Source organism: Triticum urartu, chromosome 2 (genome assembly GCF_003073215.2).
Source record: "Triticum urartu cultivar G1812 chromosome 2, Tu2.1, whole genome shotgun sequence".
In the NCBI taxonomy this organism is placed as follows: Eukaryota; Viridiplantae; Streptophyta; class Magnoliopsida; order Poales; family Poaceae; genus Triticum; species Triticum urartu.
Window position 1 is genome coordinate 547091545 of NC_053023.1, and position 6097 is coordinate 547097641.

General features: G+C 46.1%; 2 pseudogenes; one reads left to right on the forward strand and one right to left on the reverse strand.

The window, feature by feature from the left end:
- The first annotated feature begins 1528 nt into the window (after window positions 1-1528).
- Window positions 1529-2672, forward strand: LOC125537255 (annotated as a pseudogene).
- Window positions 2673-3098: 426 nt separating this feature from the next.
- LOC125533613 lies at window positions 3099-5381 on the reverse strand (annotated as a pseudogene).
- Window positions 5382-6097: the final 716 nt, after the last annotated feature.

A 6097-nucleotide genomic window follows, 5' to 3' on the forward strand; every position in this document is an offset into this window, starting at 1 on the left:
TACACCAGTACCATATGCATTATACGAGTATATGGATTGAGTATATGATACTCCCATTACAACCAGCCTTATAAGTGGCCGTGGGTGGTTTTGCCAATGTGGCGCCTGACGAGTGGGACCAAGACCGGTTCGACCCAGCTAGCTCCTTCATCTGCTTCGAGCCTTCGAACCACCCAGCCTCTGTCTTCGCGCCCCCCTCAGTTCTCTCCCTGACGACGACGGCCGTGGGACGGACGGCGATCAGCGGCATTAACTGAGCGTTGGGAGCCGGCGACACGTGCAGGTTCGTAACCACATCCGATTCTGTGTGAGAAGTGAACCACTATGTGCTTGATTACTCTATTCTAAGTAGGGTTTTGGGGGATTTCAAAATCAACAGAGATGGTTGTTTTCTTCTTGTTTTCATTCATTCAATGGTGCATCTGGTTAGTGCGGCCGTGCGGGAAGCCATGGTTTTGTTTTGGTTTAGGGTTAGCTGACTCTTATGGCTGGTTTGGTTTTAATAACTGAACTAAAAGGGGGTATTAGCCATGGATCCGCTGGACTATCTGTGCATCAGGTTTCAGTTCAGAGGACAATTTGAACATGATGGAACAGATCAACAGAGTGGCAGCATGTGAATGGAATACAAGGCGTGTAGGCGTGTACAGTTAAGTTACGGGTGCGCAGGACGGGGGGACCTGTATTTTTATCCCATAGCAGAGAAAATAGAATCTCCGTCTGAAGCTTGCTCGCGCGACATTTTAACTTAAATTTTTAGTCCCATACCGGATAGCGAGTAACAGTTGAACGTACTTAAAAGGAGGAAAGATGGGTACCATTTCAGAAAGCAGATTAACAGGTGAATGCTCTCTCGCTATTACATTGTATTCAAGGGTTAGGTAGGGTGCGTGTAGGCGTGTACAGTTAAGTTACGGGTGCACAGGACGGGGGGACCTATATTTTTATCTCATAGCAGAGAAAATAGGATCTCCGTCTGAAGCTTTAGTGGCAATTTAAGGAAACGCCCGAGAACAACGTTTCTGGCGAATCTGGAAATGCCAGATCTTGCAGGCGTTATGGAAAAATGCCTCAATTGTCCTTTCCCTTCGCGACCAATTCTAGCATTTTTGGGAAACGCTAATAAAAACATTCAGAGGCATTTTTGCGTCCTACAGAGGCGTTTTAGAATGCCTCGTAATGTCGTCCGTGCTGTAGTGCTTATGGCTGCTTTGGTTTTAATAACTGAACTAAAAGGGGGTATTAGCCATGGATCCGCTGGACTATCTGTGCATCAGGTTTCAGTTCAGAGGACAGTTTGAACATGATGGAACAAATCAACAGAGTGGCAGCATGTGAATGGAATACAAGGCGTGTAGGCGTGTACAGTTAAGTTACGGGTGCACAGGACGGGGGGACCTGTATTTTTATCCCATAGCAGAGAAAATAGGATCTCCGCCTGAAGCTTGCTCGTGCGACATTTTAACTTAAATTTTTAGTCCCATACCGGATAGCGAGTAACAGTTGAACGTACTTAAAAGGAGGAAAGATGGGTACCATTTCAGAAAGCAGATTAACAGGTGAATGCTCTCTCGCTATTACATTGTATTCAAGGGGTAGGTAGGGTGCGTGTAGGCGTGTACAGTTAAGTTACGGGTGCGCAGGACGGGGGGACCTGTATTTTTATCCCATAGCAGAGAAAATAGGATCTCCGTCTGAAGCTTTAGTGGCAATTTAAGGAAACGCCCGAGAACAACATTTCTGGCGAATCTGGAAATGCAAGATCTTGCAGGCGTTATGGAAAAATGCCTCGATTGGCCTTTCCCTTCGCCACCAATTCTAGCATTTTTGGGAAACGCTAATAAAAACATTCATAGGCATTTTTGCGTCCTACAGAGGCGTTTTAGGATGCCTCGTAATGCCGTCCGTGCTGTAGTGCTTATGGCTGGTTTGGTTTTAATAACTGAACTAAAAGGGGGTATTAGCCATGGATCCGCTGGATTATCTGTGCATCAGGTTTCAGTTCAGAGGACAATTTGAACATGATGAAACAGATCAATAGAGTGGCAGCATGTGAATGGAATACAAGGCCTTTCAACACTCGAGCACCACAAGGTTAGCCTTGAAGAGCTTAAGAAAAGACTTAACATGTGTCTTGTTCAGATAAGCAACTGCAGGAAACCAATTTGCATTGAAAGTTCAATGGGCTGATTAGAGATGGCCAAATGACTAGTGCTCTGGTGACATGATCAACAATCTGTCCTGGAGATGGCCAAACATGTCAAGGCCTCAACGGTATCGCTCTGGGTGCCCACCCCCAAAAGTGTCCGTGGTCGACCTCATGGTGCAGGTCTCCAAGAACACCCTCGACGAGGAGCTGAACCAGGCGTTCCACGATGGCGCGGCCAACGAGCTCAATGCCATCCTCGACGTTGGCCATGAGCCGCTCGTCTCCATTGATTTCAGGTGCTCCGACGTGTCCTCCACCATCAACGCGTCGCTCAGCATGGTCATGGGAGATGACATGGTAAGGTCATCGCATGGTACGACAACGAGTGGGGTTACTCCCAGAGGGTCGTCGACCTCGCCGACACCGTCGCCAACCAATGGAAGTAAACGCCGGACAGCGGCATTGCCCTGTGAAGTGACTCCTCTCAAAATTTTCCCCAGCCATCGTCACAGATGATCGATTCTTTGTAACGGGAATTCAAAGTGTCGAGCTCCCAACAGCTTCTTCTTTCTTTCTCTGATTTTATACAACAACGCGTAAATCATTGCAATGCATTATCCCCTTATTATTTCTACACTGGTATGCATAAAGATTAAGTGAGCATGTCAACTTGTCCCAACGCATCAAGCGCTCAATTTTAACCTCATGCAGCCACATACTCCCTCTGGTCGGAAATACTTGTCATAGAAATGAATACAAATGGTCTATCTAGAACTAAAATACATCTAAATACATCCATTCCTCAGATAAGTATTTCCGGACGAAGGGAGTATCTATGAGCTTATCCCAATCCAAAAATGTCAAAATACTCTGAAAATTTACTAAATATTTTCTCCATTAGACAAACACTTCACATAGCTTCAATTCAAAGGAAAGCAAGAGTACTACTGAATTATAGTTCAGACGATTTGCAAACTAGTACTAATACTAGGTAGTACATCTCTTTTTGTCAATTACATCCAGAAGCGAACCATAGCAGGCAAAGACCTCCCCAATTCTTCAGTGATATGTGTGCGTTCATCAGCATTCCGTGGATACCTCGATGGGTACTTCATCTCAGGATCCAAGACACCACAGCGCAGACATACCTTCTTCCTGTCATGCAGAGATATCTCTGCCATATTAACCGCATGTTCCATGACACACCTGATGAATCGCACAAAGATGTCGTCAGGTTGGAAGCCATAGATGGTGAGCTTAACCAGATTCTTGTGCTTGAAATCAGGGGGGTGGCTTCCACTCCACGTCTGCCTTTTCACAGAAACCATTGTTCTTCCGGAACTCCTTGTCTCTCATCACCATATTGCACCAATGATCCAAGACTGTGATGCAGAGCTCTTTTAGGGACGGTGCAGCTTCAATAATAAACATTGTCCAAGCTAAATCACATCCTTCAGAAAGATTGTCTAGATTCACCTGCTGTAGTTGGCTGAGCACAGGCCTGAGCAGCTTCGGGCTTTCTGGCAGAACCCAAATCTGGGAAAGGAAAAACAATTTACAAACTGAGTGCAAGTTGCATATAAATCACATTCTCAACTGGTGGAGAAGACCAACTTAAGCTACTACTGTTACTCCCTCCGTTCCATATTGTGTGTAGCTGATTTATTACAACTTTGTATTAAATCAGCGACACTTAATATGGAACGGAGGGAGTATTACATATAACCATCATATATAGAGTGAGAATGGACAGGTATGATTCAAATGGCTAATTAGTACCTTTTCACTTTGAAAATCCAGATGCAGGTTGCCTATGTAAGGAACATTACCAAGGAGCTGACTTAACTCAAGAGTCCTAGTTGGTCGGGTGCCAATTTTAGTAAGCCTCAGCTTTGAAAGCTGTGGTACAAAACCAAAATACAGGGGACCTTTATGAGAGTTGAACCAGCCCTTATAGCTCACCCGTTGGAGTTTTGGTAGACATGTCAGCTCAACTATCTCAAATTTCCCATACTCGACCTCGAGCTCAGTAAGTTTAGCATGTTCTAGTTGCACCAGAGAATTCATCCCCGAGTCGCAATTGGTTAAATGCAAAGACTCCAAGAGCTTGCAAGTGGTGAGGATGTTGGGTATGTCCAGTTCACCAAACCTCATATTGCGCAGCCACAGGCGCTTGAGGCCAGCAAATGCATCCAGACAAGCACTGAAAAAATCATTGAACTGCTTCGCATGATCGAGGAGATCGGCAGGAGAACACTTCTTATGAATTTTCTCTGTTATGATCTCAAACTCAGCTGCACCAACCTTCTGTGTTGCCATGGTGCGGGCGGCAGATTTGCCAATTGTGTAACAATCAGGTTGCATCAAGATGAATCTGATTTTGAGTTTGCTAATGGTGATCTCCGGACTCCTTGTGCTCAAGATATTATCCGTTACATGAGCCACAACACTGTTGGTTCTGACATATTCACTGTTGGTTCTAACATTGTGACCTGGAATGGAACTACAACTTAGGAAGAACTGCGAGAGCTTGGTGCAGAGCTTCATCATTCGCTTTGAGAGGATGTAGGTCCTTATTGCATCGAGCGTGTCCACCCTCTCTAGAATGTTGAGTAGAATGTCATTAGGCAGCTTGCTAAGCCTGTCTCCGACTTCTTCGCTGCTAGCAGCGTCTTTGTTGAGGGTTGCTTTCTGTGTTGCATTTACCTGGAACAACAAATAATCAGTCTTTAGAAGAACCTTTCGTTTGTACTAGTACATAGTACAAATATCAATCAGGCACAATAGAAACAAAACAGAAACAAAACTTACATTGTTTCTGCGGTGACGTCTTTTCTTCATCATGGCTGATCAGATCAACTGGTCTTGTTGAAAAAACTGTTCTTGATGATGAGACGCCCGAACTATTTGGATCGACCTTATTGGATCTGCGACAAGCGGCGGATGCCTAATCTCCCATATTCGAATCCCCCCTACTACTCCTCCTCTGCTTATTTAGGCCGGCGCAACAAAGGAGACTAATCGCCGGCAAAAATCAGATCACGGATGCCAACTTATTCGATCGACGAGGGCCCCTTCCTACTCCTCCGACTCTCTATTTATTAAGGCCAGCTCTTGTCCAGAAGGGAGGATATATTAAAGGAGAGGGGGAGGATCCTGATTACAACTCCTTAACAGACCCGGAAAAAATTCCTCCTTTTGGACAGCCCTCGCCGCACAAACAGAAATTTATCTTTTCAGTTTTGCTAAGGCACATCTAGATGTGCCATAAGTATTGCACATCTAAGTCTTATGTCATTGATCTTACATTGCGATTCGTGTGGATATTTTCTTTTTCTTTTTCTTTTTTTCTTTCCTCTATGCTTGATTCACTCACTTAGATGTGCAATAACTAGAGCACATCTAGATGTGCCCTAGACCTATCTTTTCTCTTCCCCGATTGCACAATTCCTACAAAAGGGAGGAGATTATTAGAGGAGAGGAAGAGGATCCTGATTACAACTTCTCAACAGACAGACTCCTCCGGAAAAAAATTACTCCTTTTAGACTGCGCCTGCCGCACGAACAGAAGCAAATTAAGTCCGTCTCCCGCGAGATTATTTCGCCCGAAACGCAGCCAGGCATATTAGCCCAGGCAGTGGAGGTGGCGACGAAGGAGAGTGATGGAGGCCGGCGGCAGATGGCAGGGGTTGCAGTGGGGGCTGTCGCAAGGGATGGTGTGGTGGCCAGCGGCGAACGGCAGGTATTGGATAGGGGGTTGTCGCAAGGGATGGTGTGGTGGCCAGCGGCGAACGGCAGGTATTGGATAGGGGGCTGTCGCAGGTGTGGGGTAGGGGACCGCCGCAGGAGATCGTGGTGGCCAGAGCCGGACGGGAGGTGTGGGGTAGGGGGCTGTCGCAGGGGATGACGACGGAGGAGAGTTGTGGTGGCCGGAGCAGGACGGGAGGT